General features: G+C 46.1%; 1 protein-coding gene across 1 annotated transcript in view; it reads right to left on the bottom strand.

Moving 5' to 3' along the window:
* The window catches only part of EXT1 (exostosin glycosyltransferase 1), a 280,466-nt gene that overhangs the window by 120,755 nt on the left and 143,364 nt on the right, over nt 1-16,347 (bottom strand). The gene's annotated exons all lie outside the window — the stretch shown is intronic.

Here is a 16,347-nt window from a genome sequence, read left to right as displayed (position 1 = left end):
TCTCCCCTCTGCCCCTCTCCCCTGCATGTGCACTCTCTCAAAATAAATGAAAAATCTTAAAAAACAAAACCAAACCATAATACTATCTCAATCTTAATCACTTTGCAAGAGAACGCCCAACTAAGGCCCTGCCTCTGGCAGGGGGGTGGGGGTTGCAGGCAGGATGGCCACCTGATGAACACAGGCAGCCTACGAAACGCCACGTTAAGACACTGGGCATTTTGTTGCGAAAGCCACGCAAAGCCACTGGACAGTTTTAGAGGCGGACGGGGCCCTCAGAGTCTCTGACTTGCAAAATCTGAAAGCTGCAACTTGGTTACTTACTATCATCTACGGAGGGCAGAAATCCCTGGGCCGTAGGCTTGTCATCCTAAAGACGGGTGGTCTGGGTGAACTCCAGGGAGGCTGGATCTAGGGCTGTGGCAAAGGGACCAGGAAGGGGGCGGACGCAGAAGGGGCCGCTGGAGAAACAGCAGCGAGCACAGGCCTTCGCCACACACCGTGCAGGAAGGGCCGGTCGTCCATGAACCTGGTCCAGCAAACCCCACGCAGGCCTCCTGAGAGGGCTCTGTTCTGACACATTTCACAGAAGGGCTCTGTTCTGACACATTTCACACCCTCGGACTAAATCCTCTGTTATTCCACAGCACGTCCTTGAGAAAGCTCCAAACACAAAACTCACTGGCCCCTCCCTTCAAACCCCCGGTCATTTTGTCATGAAACCACAGGGTAGTAGACCCCACAACCACCCAGTGCAGGACGCGGCGAGAAACGGGATGGGCGAGCGGCGCGCGTCCCTCTCCTGCTGGGTCAGTCCGTGTTGCCGATGCTGCCACTGTCCCTCTCCCCCACTTCCGCTCGCCGTTTCCTCTGCCAGGCACAGGGCTAGTCCCACCATCTGATTTCTACACATTCTGTACATAGTCTCCTCCTATTTCCAGATGGGACCATTGAGGCTCACAGAAACGATAAACTGTTCAAGGGGCCAGACCTAACTGTTCACGTATTTAGGTCTGTGTCCAAAAGCTCACGACTTCATTAATGTCCAAACTCATTCATTTTAACAGAGAGGGCACATTGATGGGTTAAGTCCCAATTCCCCATCCCCTTAAACTCAGCTCACAGTTTACGGCTAGTACTTTACCCCCAACGAACCGCACCTTCTTCTGCATCCTCGCCCATAGATCATAGTCATACTGACCTGTACGCCTGAGACATTACTCACCACACAGCTCTTCTGGGTCTTTCCCTAGGAGATTGTAATGGCTCAGGACAGAGGCAGATCCAGTCCATTCCTTTGCTATCCCAGAGCCCAGCACAGCAGCAGATAGGAGTACATGGTAAGAAAACTTCTAATCTCGGGTGCCTAGGTGGCTCAGTCGATTAGCATCCAACTCTTGATTTAGGCTCAGGTCATGATCTCAGGATCTTGAGATCAAGCCCTGCATTGGGGTCCACACTCTGCGTGGGGTCTGCTTGAGAGCTCCTTCTCCCTCTCCGTCTGCCCCTCCCCTGGCTTATACTCTCTATTTCAAATAAATGTATCATTTTCCTTTTTTAAAAAGAAAACTTCTAATCTCAAGAATCCACCAAGTTCTGCTGAACAATCTCATACAGCAAGAATTACAGAAGATAAAGCCAGACGGCCTAGGGGTCTAACTCCTAGCAAGGCACATGCTAATCAAGTGATCGAGGGGGAAAATACGCAGTTTCCCCAGGCCCATGGATCACAGAACATGAGGCCACTGGCTCACAGACTCTCCAGTGATGACACAGATCTTTCCCAAACTAACTGATATACACATTTATGCTAGAACAAGATAGTGCAAATCTAATTTTCTAGTGGCTCTCTTAAATGTGTATTTGTGGAAAATACTCATGTAGAAGCTTTAAGCCATTTAACCAAAAGCTTAACTGACTTTCCTTTGCAGAGTATTTAAGGAAACATTTATTTAGGCAAATTTTAAAAGTGGTTTTATGAAATCTTTAATGTAAACATGATATTCTGCCCTAAACCATCCAGATTTAAATGATGAGTATCTCGACACTATACAGTAACTGCTCTGCAGAGACAGCTTTCAATGACTCTGTCTTTATTAAAAGGCAGAGGTAGAGAATCACTAGCTGCTCTTAATGGTCTAATAATAAAGTAGTCACTGACTGTTTGGTCTCGAGTACCTCCGCTGAGTACATATACCTCATCCTTGTAGAAGCCTATCCCCTTTCTATAAAGCAACCGATCCCCAAGCTGTCTCCAAAGCACAGCTTCCGATTTGTGAAGAAACAAGGAATGTGCTCTACGTGGGTTTTCTTTTTCTCCTGCTTACAGAGGGCCCTACCGTCCCCAGGGATACTCCCTTTCCTGGAAGATCATCTTCTTGTCCTGAGAAAATTCTACCCGGATTTATGACCAACAATGAGATAATAGATCAAATATGCAGAGAATTCATATAAGAGAAAAAAGGAGCCATCATAATAGACAATTAGGCAACAGGCACCAGCGGGCCCCTCACCAAAGAAAAAAATGCATATGGTGAATAAATATATGAAAAGATTTGCAAGCTGACCAGTAATCACAAACACACAAATGAAAACAAGTTTCCCTTTTTTAGTCCAACAGGTTGGCAAGAATTTTTTTCTTTCCTTAACGATAATTACTTGATACCCACAAGGGTCTGAATAAATAGACCCTTCACTTGATCTTAGCCAAAAGGCCGAGAAGCGATAATAAATAGATCCTTAGTAGCTCCTGGTAAGAAAGTGAACTGGGAAGTTCACTCTTGTGGGGGCACAACTTGGCGATTCCTACGGAAATACTTGAGGTGTGTAAAAAAAAAAAAAAATCCCATGTTTATTATAATCACAGCACTGATTAGAACGAGGCATATGGCAAACAACACTAAATCCTTCGATAAGTACATTATAGTCCATCTATGTCAAGGAACACTACCTGGCTACATACAAAAAAATTACGTTTGCAGAGGAGTATTTGCTGGAATAGAAAAGTGCTTCTAGTGGACTGTGAGACGAAAAAAGCACGTTAAGAAGCAATGGTAGTATTTTTGCAAAATCAAGTATGTATGTGTGTATGCGCACACATGTGCCGTGTATATCCCACACATGGGCGCACATGGCACAAGGCACAGGAGGATCTGAGGTGAAATGATGAGTCACTTTCCACACTGACATTTATTACATGTGTATTACCGTGTGGACTTGGTTTCTGTTTTGCCATAGGAAATAACCGCGAGATCTTGGGCCAGTGATGGGTCGTCGCTGCAACAGGACAGCCCTATCACCGATGATGCTCGCCTGCTTCTTTATGCCTCCTTATCCTGCTGTCACCCCTGCCCTGGCTTCTAGCACCCCCAGCAAATGTCACCGAGCTCCCATGTATGACTTCACGCCCCTTCCCCCACTCCATGCGCTGTTCCCTCAATGACTGCTCCTTTATCAGTTCAGTTCCAGTTTCTCAGAAATGCTCCTTTCTGTATAAGGGGTGTAAGGGAGATCAGGAAGTTGTGGTGGTTTTTAAGCTGTTGATCTTTCCCCAATTCTAACTTTAGCTACAGGAAAGGAAATGGGTATAGGGAGCCCTCTAGGTCCCAAAGACCATATGGGAACCCAGGGCTCAGTTACTTTTAACACCTCTCTTGCCACTCTATGTAGCTGTGGATTTGGGACTTCTTTTTCCCAAAAAGAATGTAAAGAAGTAAGAAATCATCAGATAACAGCTTGGCCCTACTACAGCTAAACTGTGAGCAGAGCCTCTACTTAGACATCCATGAAAGGTTTTAAGACAGAGAACCACCCCTTGACTTTCCAATTGGAAAAACGCACACCATGGCTGGAATACCTACTAAGAACGCATCCACTACAAGAGAGGCAATGTTTATTACTGATACTGTTTGTTTTCAAACCTACTCTCCCAGATTCAAGGTACAATTATTGATTTTTTTTTGGACAGAGATCACAAGTAGGCAGAGAGGCAGGCAGAGAGAGGAGGAAGCAGGCTCCCTGCTGAGCAGAGAGCCCAATGTGGGGCTTGATTCTAGGACCCTGGGGTCATGACTTGAGCCAAAGGCAGAGGCCCCAACCCACTGAGGCACCCAGGCACCCTAATTATTGATTTTTTTTTTAAATAACAACAGAAATACTATTGCCATAACTCACTGTGCCCTTCTATGGACCAGACCTATATGCAGGATGATAAGAGACAGGAGCCCATCCCCACTTTACTGATGAAGAAACTGAGGCTTGAACAGGTTAAGGGACTAAGGGCATACAGTCGGCATGTTGGCACAGCCAGGAACTGACATCAGAGCTCCCAGTCCCTGTGTACTACCGTCCCCAGTCAGGCCATCCGTCTTTCTCTCTGTGAGGCTCCATTTCAGCACTTAGAGGCCCTGGAGCTGTGGCCACGCTGCCCTCCAGAGAGTCCCCTCAGAGGCCATTTGGACAGAGGGCGCTGAGTTTAGCAGACCTGGGAGACCTCCACTCTCCCCTTTGAGATACTGAACTTCACCATGAGAGTCTAGGTACGAAGTATTGGACAAGGGTCGATGTCTACGGTTCCTATGTTGTGTTCTATTCGAGGAAATGAACCGAAAGTAAGCAAGTAGGACTGGGGTTTTGAGGGCGCCCATTTTAACCAGGACTGGTTTGTGAGGCACATTTGACGTGCCTATCTCAGTTTCCCCTTTGGCGTTAAAGCCTGAGTAATGATTTTTCACTTTACATCAGTGCTCTGAGTGAGAACCAATAAAAGGGAATGCAAAGCATTTAGCATACAGGAAAGCCCTAGGTAAGTGCTGCGCAGTGCTTAATCCTGACTCCCTTCGGGGCCTGTTCCTGAAGCCAGTCACACAGAAGGAAGGTACAGACAGGCCAAGGCCTGCTGAGACACAACCAGGGAGACAAACAACCCACAAGCCAACGTGTAGACAGGGATCGTAAGAAAGCAGGCGAATGCTTCAACAGTGGGGCTTTGGCATGAGGACCAGGAACGGGCTTGCGGCTAGCTTCCGCAAACAACAGGCACTGACCCGGAGGACAGTGGGAGGCCCACGGCTTCATGAGTATTAACCTCTCGTGCTCCCTTGTGGACCTCACCACCAGCCCTCATGCTACCTGGCACTGTCCTGAGGGAGTTTCCACCAACCCCTTTGGGGAAAGTGAAACTTACATGGGGGAACAGACAAGAAACTGACTTCTGGCTCCTCCTCCAGAACCCATCTTTCTTCCTTCTTCCACAACTGCTTCATCAGCATTTTGCAGAGGAAACCATGGAAGACTCTGCGGCCAATTTCGCAACATTTATAGGACATACTTTTGAGAAGTAAAAGGGCTACCTGAGCCAGGAACTGTTACAAAGGAGCCTCCTAATAAGCTTTAAGCAGAGATCTGTTCTGTCTTGTTGAAAGTGGCCATAATAAGTTATTAATTCCACTTAGGATTTGAGGCAGAAAAAAAGAGCAGACATGATGATACACAGATGTGCTTAATCCACATAAACTAGGACAAGAAGCCACTTTTGTGGGTAAATACACTTGCGCCCCAGTTGCAGGGGTAGAATGTTCTGTATTTCAGGGGCCTCGGGATCTAGCCCTTAGCTCAGAGCTCAAACACAGAAGTTATACTTGACATTTTTCTAAATTTACCCTTTTCTTTGAGATAATGTTTACATGGAAAATACACATCCGCATCTTACAATTTTCAGGGATCAGCTACTATGACTTAAACTTGATCACTTCTATTTAAAAAGGGCTGTGTCTCAGGCGCTGGCCCAGCAAATTGTCTTGGGAAAGCACAGATTCGTCACTAAGTTCCGAAACTTTTGGGGAAGCTGATGACACTTTAACCACAAACAAATCAATGGGGCTCAGGTTAGGATCCTCCGCAAAGCAAACGAGGTCAGGCTCCTTGGTAGGAAAATCAAAAGTTGATTACTCCCACTGGTGAGAGATTACTGTCTTGATCATTAACTTAGAGCACATTCTTGCCTACTTTGTGGAGAACAACCGATAAACAGGCATGATAACACTCATTGTTAGGAGCTCAAAGTCTACTCGGGGAACCAGCAACAGAGGACACAGCCCAGAATGAAAGCTTGAAAAAAAGAGTGTAAATAAGCATATTTGAATATTCAGCTTAAAGAAGAACTAGGAAGGCAGAAATTATCATAGTTTCACTTGAAAGGTCAAAGTCCCAGTTCCTCCCTTCCTGGGCGTCTCATTTGAAGTGAACTTCTCCCAGTTGCTCTCAAGACAATGAGAGGATGTAGGTATTCCCAGCGCCCTCAAGACAGACAGAAGAACAGCCTCCACCCTACTTACTGTGTAATCAATAACCAGCGCTCTGAGGTCTTGAGGAGGCCTGTCACTGACATGCTCCCTGCTCCCAGAAAAGATTTACAATGGCTTACAATAAATACACGTATGGCCAGAGCAATTTTTTTTTTTTTTTCAAAAAGAGAATAAAGCGAAATACCTAAATTGGGATATGGTAAGAAGAATGAGAGAAAAAATGATGCTCTGAATCGGTAACAAACTAGCAGATCTTGCTAAAAAGCACCAAATTTGGTTGAAAGCATTCTAGCCCTCAGGACAGGGCTGGGGGTGGGCGGGGAACAGAGGAGTCATTTAACCCTGCTTGAGGGAGAAAAAGAGAAACTATAAATTTATGAGAAGACAACTTCTTGTTAGTTTAAACGCCAGAGAACTGGGGCAGTGGGGTGGCTCAGTGGGTTAAAGCCTCTGCCTTCGGCTCTGGTCATGATCCCAGGGTCCTGGGATGGAGCCCCACATTGAGCTCTCTGCTCAGCAGGGAGCCTGCTTCCTCCTCTCTCTCTGCCTGCCTCTCCGCCTACTTGTGATCTCTGTCTGTCAAATAAATAAATAAAATCTTCAAAAAAAAAAAAACAAAAACCTCCAGGGAACAAACTCCACGGGTGGCCATATTGCTTATCAGCCCCTCTGTTACGTTTTAGGAGCGTGAATTCCAGTGAGAATCTAAGGAAAGTTCTAGACCCTGTCCCCTCATCAGCTTATCCTCATACAGTTTTGCAGATACTCTCAGGGTTCCACGGGCCTAGGCTGTATACTTGCTTTGGGAATGCTCTGTAAAGTTTAAATTCATCTAGGAACTCCGCAATATTTATTCTCCATTGAATGCATACAAGGCCACTTACTGAAGCCAGACACCTTGGAGTAACCCTGCGAATACGGTTTCTTCCACCTGCCACGCGCAGCCAACAACGGCTTGTAATCATAAATCAGAATTGTTCCGCTTGAAAGGAGCTTTAGTAAAACCCTAGTAATTTGTCTTGATCTTGTTTTTTTTCCCCTTTCTTTATCTTGGGACCTGCTTGCACTCGTATGCTGAGATATTCCCCCTGTTTATCTACTTATGTTTTTGAGTTGTTGGTTTTGAATTCTTGGCTTTCACATATTCTGCATCTTAAATTCCCCTAATTTACTGTGTAATTAAAACACCCATGCACATTTGTTCTCAATTAATGGAGACAAATTATTCCCCAGTGGAAGACAGCTCCATTCCAACTTGGATCTGGAAGGGCGGAGAGGCCTGAATTTTAAATGTTGTCTAATGACGCTAATATTCTTTGTTGACTGTGTTTAAGAGATAGGTTAATGTATCCTTGGGAGACAAAGAACCCAAACACTCATTCTCAACCTCAGAAGCAGATGATTTTGTAAATTCCCAATCAATTTTCTAATCCTTATTATCTTAAATATGTCAACAATTTGTTAAGATCATTGCCAGAAGAAAAAAATAAGTTGGATAAAAGAAAAGGCAGTTGAGCTGGCTGAACAGCGTTTAGATTGAATAACAAACATCCACTTGAAGTCAATGGAACCATCATAAGCCTACACACTTAGAGCTTTGGAAATATTTGAGAGCATTAGAAAAAAAAAATCACAGTGGGCTGGAAAGAGAGCTTACATTTATAATTTGCAGGTAAAACTAATGTTCTCTTGGGCTTCCTCATGAGTTAACTGTGAAAAAAAACAAAAACAAAACCGAAATAAATGAATTGAAATTAGAGCTCAGCTCTTTTATATGGAAGTAATAATATGATAGAAAGCTCCCAACAATATAAAACAGGAACTAGGTTAAATGGTAAAAATTTCAATGTGGTTTGAAAGAGAGAGAGAGAGAGAGACATCTTTTACTAATTAAGACTTTTTGAGGGGGGTGTTCAGAAAAGGAAAGAGAACAGTAGGTAACACTCACTCAGTCTTGAGGACATGCTAATCTGAGAAACTGTGCTAAATACTTAAAGATACTTCATTTAAACCCAACTTCTATCTCACATGGGAAGTGAAATTATGTCCATTTTGTGGACAAGGTAACTGGGGCTCAGAGAGGGGAGACTGGGGGGCATCTGAGTGCTCTTCTAAAATTATTACCAAGGAAATCTCTATTAGGCTGGCCATCCAATCTACAACATGACCTTGGAGAGGCCACAGACCTTCCAAGCAGCAGGTAATTCATATCACTGATTCTAAGCCAGCTGGCTGTAAGGGCCAAATGGGGATTTACGCTGGGTACTTTGTTCAGGGTTCAACACACTTTAATTACATCAGATAATGCTTGCTGTTCCTGTTTTTTCCTGGAAATGGGGTGTGAGTCCAATTCCTATTTAAGCTCCTGCCACAATGAATCTTTACTTTGTCAAAATAGGACAACACGACAGCTAAATGAAAGTGATCAGGAAAGGACAAGAGGCTATCTTGGGCTCGCATCATGGTCGGGTCCGAATCTTCCCTTTGGGGCTTACGTAATCCTGACATGAAGGAATCAGGATGAGCACACCAGGGTAATAAACAGGTTTAAAAAAATAGGCACTGAAAGAGGTTTAAAAAAAAAAAAATCTGAATACTGGACCATTAAATGGATGCTCTAAGAATTGTGCTCAAAAGTAATATTCAAATTCACCTTGTTTTAGTGTAAACCAGCCCAGAGCTTTAAGGATACTGAGTCTATTCCCATATATGTTTACTAGGAGGATTTTACTGGCTCCCCACACTCTGTGCGCGGAGAAACCAAAATGAAAACATTAAAAAAAAAAAAAAAAGGTGCATTTCTTTACTTTTAACAAAAAGGGCAATGTGTATTTGGGGGGAATGTTACTGAACCTTCGGCCTTGATTAAGATAAGGGTTAATTAAATCAACGTCAGAACTAAGAGTATCACCACACATAAAAAGATTAAAAAAAAAAAAATCTAAATCTAAAAAAATCTAATCCTATTTGAGATCCTTTACTAATGGGAACCTTCCATGAGGGTTGCTTCCTCAGTCCCTCTGTTTAAGTGGAAAGCTGGAGACAAGGTAACATTTTATAGTACTATTATTAATAGATCATTTTAGGGGAAGAACCGAAATACCTTGTCAGTAGGAATGGACCTGAGTCAGTAGGAATGGGAATCTCTTTAAAATGATTAGCATTCTTTCCTACTTCAGTGGCCCCCCCTTCACTGCTCCAGAGGTCCTGCAAAAAGCCCATGCATGAAAGTGAGAAGCCTCCAGGCAAAATGCCAGCAGTGCCCTGGGTCTCCTGTTTTTGTCCCCCTCCCCCGCCCCCAAGAAGTTTCCTCCTAAATTCAGGAATCAGAAACAGCTCTTGCATATAGAAATCGGATGCTTTGGGGCGCCTGGGTGGCTCAGTGGGTTAAGCCGCTGCCTTCGGCTCAGGTCATGATCTCAGGGTCCTGGGATCGAGTCCCGCATCGGGCTCTCTGCTCAGCGGGGAGCCTGCTTCCTCCTCTCTCTCTGCCTACTTGTGATCTCTCTCTGTCAAATAAATAAAATCTTTAAAAAAAAAAAAGAAATCTGATGCTTTGATTCTTTTAATTAGCTGTGTGGTTTTTTGTTTGTTTTTGTTTTTCTGAGAGAGAGGGAGAATGGGCAGGGGGAGAGGCAGAGGGAGAGGGAGAGGGAGAAGCAGACTCCTCGCTGAGCAGGGAGCCTGATGCTGAGCTCGATTCCAGGACACTGGGATCATGACCTGAGCAGAGGGTAGATGCTTACCCCTATGAGCCACCCAGGTGCCCCAAATTAGCTTTTTTTTTTTTTTTTTTTTTTAAAATAGACTACTTCCTCTGCAGACAGCACACCTACTAAGAAGTAGGAGACAGCCATCTAAATCAGGGCTCTGCAAATTGCACCCCAAGGTCAAGTCCGGTCTGCAGCCTCTGTCGGTACAGCCCTCACACTCAGAATCATTTTCACATTATTCTACATGGTTGGGAAAAAATAATAATAATTTAAAAGAAAGACGAGAAAGTCAACTACGAGAACATCATTATCGGCTCTGGCTATTTCCATGCTACAAGGGCAGAAGTGAATAGTTACAACCGAGTCCGGACAGCTCACAAAACCAGAAATAGTTACTATGTGGTTTGTCAAAGAAAAAAGTTTGCTGACCCCTGGTCTAGGAGGTTTGGACCTAATCCAAGGGTAAATGAAGTCACTCTCAGAAAACAAAAGCACGGCTCCCATGGCTTCCAGTGCTTTGCTTCTTTTTTTTTTTTTGTGATTGTCAGAGAATAATCCTAGGACCCGCCCCACGTCACTCAAAAGGAATCCTTTTTTTTTCTTTCTTTCTTAATACACATTGCCACATTGTCTTTATTCAATAGCAGGTGCATTAGCAGTGCAGGTAAGAAATAGTGAAATGGTAAAATGTTATCTGAATACAAAATTAACGTCATATTTAAAAGACCGTTGGTCCCCACGTTCCCAGCCTCCTCCGTCAACACTGACAGAGTAGAGACCTCATTCCAGGTTCTCTGCTCATGGGGATCAAATTTTGGGAAGGGCAACAGTGCCTTAAAGGAATCTGTCATTTAGCAGGAAAACACAATCAGCTCTCAAAAATGTGGGTGGGGAGACACTTTCCAGTGAAGCCTCGGGATCTCTTCCCCCTGTTTGGTGAGCACTGGCTTCAAGAAGGTTCCACCATGGCAGAACAGAAGATGGATTTCTGGGCACCGAAGAGGCTGGTCAATTTCAGAGTATGTTACCCACTGATGGACATACTTGTCAGCTGTATTGAATACAGGACTGAGTAAGATAGTTAGAAAACCCAATACAAATAGCTTTTAATACTGGCAAAGATGTGTGATGTGTGCATTTTAACTAATTCGCTTTTCTCCATTTTACCCACTGTCCCCACTGTGCCCTAAATAATGATTCCCGCGTTTGTTTCTCAAGCCTTCCGGGGATTTGTAGCTTATCTGATTTCCAGCTCTAACCCAGCTGTCACTTAGGCAAGCTACACAAATATACATATTTCTGCTTCCACCTTTCCTCATAAACCCATCCAGTTAGTGTAACTGGGCTTGGCTCCCCAGACTATGGGAGGAGCAGTCATTCTGCTCCCATGATTCTGACAATGGTTTCTTCCCCCAGTGCTGGGAACCCCAGGAAAGCCACAGCCTGAACACTGGTCTGAGCTCTCGCTCAGCGGTCACACTCGGCTCCTGCGGACCCTGTCCATCCGGGGTTGGGGGGGAGGGCACACTTCTCCTGACAATGCCTTCCTGAAACCCCCATATACTTATTGGCCCAGTACGCCAAATGATCAGCCCCAGATCTCCCAGACCCAGTGATGCCTATGCTTCTGGTCCAGACCGTCGTCTGTCATGCAGCCTTGGAGTTGGGTCATTCCCACAAGTGTTTCATTCCTCTCCCATTTTTTTAAACTTAATGTTTATTATAAAACCAATGGATTATAAGGCTTTCAGTACTGTACTAACCACAGCTACCGTTTACTGAATGTTTCCAACGTGCCTGGCACGCTCTCAGGTGCCTTATGTACTAACCCACCGGGTTCTCACAATGATCCTATTAAGCACTATTGTTATCCTTATTCTAGCACTGAAGACACTGAGGCTGTGGCAGGCATCTTGATTATCACTCCAGAACAGCCACTGCTGTCCTGGACCCTCCTTTCTAGAAGAATCCACACTGAGTATCTCCTCCCTTCCAGGGCCATCTGCTCGGAGGAAGGCTAACACCAGCTCCCACTGATTCAGGCTGGGGCAGCCTGTCGGGGGAGGCTGCTCTTCCACACCCCAGTGATGGTGTGGAGAGGGACTCTGCCAAGGGGTTCCGGGTCTGCCACGGAGGACACCGCTTCTAGCAGCTGCCATGCCCTGAGGAGAGGAGAAATATCAGCTTATGGCCCAGACTGGAGTGCTGACTTAGCAAAGCAGAAAGGTACAAAGTACTTGGAATCCCACGGAGGTGGCCAAACCTTGGAATGAGCCAACTGTGGAGCTCCCCACCTACCTCTGTGCTCCTTTTCAGGTCCATTAACCCACCTAGGCCCTTGCTAAATGAGACAAACAATGAACAGAACGGAGGTTCAAAGCTGGCCTGAATCTGGAGGCTTCTTTTCAACACCAGCACTGCCCAGCAGGGTTGTAATTTAAAACTCCGTTCTTCAAACCCTTTGCATCTGTGGATTATTTAAAACAAATGTGCTACCAAGAGCACAGAGTCACCCAACCCAGCCTCACCCAGAACAATGTTCCATCCCAAGAGTAGCCTGGTTATGACTAGTTCTCTCATTACAATGAACAATATTCCAAGGAGATGGAATCTCAAGTAACAACAAAAGCAGCTCATTTAAAAGGTACCTCAAGGGGCGCCTGGGTGGCTCAGTGGGTTAAGCCTCCGCCATCAGCTCAGGTCACGATCCCAGGGTCCTGGGATGGAGCCCCACATCGGGTTCCCTGCTTGGCGGGGAGCCTGTTCCCCTCTCTCTCCCTCTCCGCCTACTTGTGATATCTTTCTCTCAAATAATTAAATAAAATCTTTAAAAAAAAAAAAAAGTACCTCAAAAATGATTTTAGAATTTCTGCTGTTTATAGATAGTCTGAACCTTCTACCTCTCAAGTGTGGTTTTTAATAAATCATGACACTAGAGAGAAAGGTCCCGAAGTTGTAAGTATGGATTTTTTTTCTCAAAGAGCAAAATGGAAAATAAAAGTCGTATTTCCCTACTACCGCTGGAAGACCCTAACTACCAGCCCAGGGGCAGGCACGAATGATTCCAAGAAAGAATTTTAAGACAGAGAACAGAGCTTTAAGATTCTTACGTGTGGGGCAATGCGCAGACTGGGCGAGGGCTGCCTACCAACAGGTGTGTATTTCCCATGGGGAAAGAGGGGAATCCGGGGACTTAAGTACACGGGGGGCGGCTCAAGATCCAAGTGCTGTGCAGAATTCAGTCCCACGACCGAGGCAATTTCTACCCCGAGAGACGAAGTGGCAAGTCTGAAACAGGCCGTTTCCCCTTCCCAGGTTGTGATAACACAGTCATGATTTCCTGTGTAACTGGAGCCATCCGACAGTTCCAGAAGAGTGGCTCACCTCGCTTTGTGTCTCGGCAACAACAGTGCGTTAGCAGTCACAAAGAGAGATACACAAACCGAGGGGGAGAGGCTCGTGAGGACCAAGGAACCGGAGCAGGTACGCAAAGCAGAAAATCCCACGTGCAAGTGTTTACGAGTATTCTGCTTCACCTGATGATAGCTGACCGTCCTGCGAGCTAAGACACCAGGATAAAAGCAGGGAATTGGTTAAATCCATTACTTTTGACAAAGTTGCAGACTATTCAACCAGCAACACCCAGTGCCACCAAATTAAACTGTCTGTAGAGATGCCAGGGCCTCCGATCCAAACCGCCAATAATTCCCTGAATGCCAATGAGCTCGCGCTGCCCCGGCTCAGAGCAGAAAGACTGCCGATCCTCAGGAGATGGACCCCGAGACAGGATCGGAGAAAGCTCTGGCACAGCCCTGGCCCTGCCTTGAAGTGGTCCCCGCCACTCCCTGGGCCTCTGGTTCCTTGCCTTGAAGAGCAGATATCCAGTCCAAGTTGTACCCATGCTTGGCTCTGGGATGGGGCATAACCCACCACGCTGTAGAACAGAAAATCCAAACTTCTACCGAAAGAATAGAGGAGGCAAGTGCTTACTACGTACCACGCAGGCAACGTTTTCGTCAGGCCTGAGTCTTACCGTAAAATTGGGCCTGTAGGTCCTAATCGCATCTGAAAGGATTAGGGATTTGAACGAGGCAGTTTTCCATGTATGCGTGTGTGTGCATGTGAGCGTGTGTGTGTGTGTGTGTGTGTGTGTGTGTAGGCCAGTGGTTATAGAAACACAAACTCCTCAAGGACCCCCCCCCCCAGGTAATTTTTCAAAACAACTACACTCTGTCCTGCAGAGCAAACGGGTGAGACATTTTCAGGGCACACCGCACACGTTCAAGGAGTGCGGGCCTATCTGTACTTGCTTTTTATTTTTTCATGAAGGGTCTGGGGTAGAAGGAGGGTAAAAAGTTCATTCTTTTCCTTCACTCTCTGCCCAGGCTCTAAAGAAGATAAAAACACTCATTTCCACCTTAAAGTTGAAAGCAGGGCTGGGCCGTTCAAGATAACTTAACTACGCTTCTGCTGAAATGGGCCGCCCTAGACTATCACCACTAGGTTATTCAACTGATCTGAGCTCTGCAGCCGTCCCAATCGGCTCCTTCTAAAACCGAGACTAGGAAAAGCAGAATCTGGTTACTCTGGAAAGGGAGGACACAGGACTGCTTCCGATCCCTCGAAAACCAAACACCATCAAGAGCTCCTGCTAACCAGTCTTCTGCACAGGTGTACTTTATTTTCAAAAGTTTAGAGGCTGACTGAAATGGGGAGTCCGTTAAAGCAGAAGGGGGGATCCTTCGAGGCTTTTCTCGAGGGCAGGGTCGCTCATGAACAAGATTCCGATCCCACAGGAAAGTATCCAGACCTTAACGCACACCGGAGAAGAGAGGTTGGAGCAAAGTAAGAAACAATGCCGGAGTGTGGAGAGGACCCAGAGAGTGAACCCCGCACAGGCAGGCGGTCACCGCTCCCCAGATGACCCTAAACCTTCCAAAGAGAACAGGAACTCCAAAAGGAAGCAAGCGTGTGCCTCACGCTGGACTTCCACGCAAGTCACTCCCCCTCCCGCCTCACTGTTGGGTAACGGAGAGACAGAGATGCCGAATGCACACACAAACTAAGACAGAACTAAGCCGTCCAAATAGTCTCTGAATCTAGACTAAACCTAGACTAAAACCTCACCTTTCCCTCTAATGAAACTGTTACGTCTAACGTAATTATTCAGGCTGTGTATCTGCTTTCCAAATTAAATCAGCAACAATAAGAAACTATACTCTCAAAATCTTAACATCAGAGCAACATACTAATCTTTGATCTACTGGTTAGCAAATATTTATTGAGCATTTCATGATGACCCACAGGCACCAGTTTTAGTCCCGGCTAGTAGAACCCTCTTCTCAATGCACCCAGTCAAAAGGAAGTGATTTACTAAACTTTAAATTATTCAGTTAAAAATAGATTCGACGATCTTCCCCCACCCCCACCCCCACCCCAGGCCTGTATCTACCATTTCCATCTAGGGGCTTGCATTCCCCATCTCTGGCTTCTCTATCAAGCGGCCCCATTTCACTCCACACGGAAATCTCTTCATGGAAGTCACTGAGAACCAGCCGTAGGACGGACTTATCCACACTGACTTCCCATTACTGCCCTTGATCGAAGGGTCTGGGTCTTCCTCAGATCAGCTGGGGTCATCAGCTGAAGGGACCCAGGGATGAATGAACTCTGGGGTCTAGTGTTCGACACCTCCTCCAACCAGCAGCACTTTGCACCTGGGAAAATTGGAACTCGGTGGTGCCTGGAGTGAGGGGAGAAGGGCTGGCGAAGGGCTAGTCTGCGGGAGAGCTGCACGCACTGTGGACAGCTGGCCGAGGGACGGGCCGTCTTCCCGTAGGAGACACGGGACTCACAGCTGGCACACAGCGCCCGGCCCCCACCTCGTACCTCCCTCCCTGGCCTCGCTAGTGCCCATCATTGCCTTCCATTATGTCGCTCTGCTTCTGGTTCCCTCCACACCAAAGAGGTTTCATCCTTCTGTGTCAGAAGTGCCCTCAAGCTGTAAGTACAGAGGTGGGGGCACTACCTCGGGCCGGGGACATGTCACTGAGGAGGCTACCTTCCCCACCCTCATCGCCTTCACCGTGTCACCGTCGTCACCTGCTTGACACAGATGCTGCAAGAACACCTTCGACTCTCTGACTTAACCCTCTAGTTACCTGCCATGGAAACAGCCGCTGTCCCCAATTCACAGATGGGAACACTAGAGGTCAGAGAGTAGAAAAGAATGAGACTGAGCCCATGTCTGTCGGACTCCAGAGTCCAGGCTCATACAAATGCACTGCAACGTTTCCTCACGATACAGTTGTCTAGTCACACTGAACCCG

Source organism: Mustela nivalis, assembly GCF_964662115.1.
Source record: "Mustela nivalis genome assembly, chromosome: 2".
Lineage (NCBI taxonomy): Eukaryota > Metazoa > Chordata > Mammalia > Carnivora > Mustelidae > Mustela > Mustela nivalis.
This window is presented reverse-complemented; position numbering and strand designations above follow the sequence as displayed.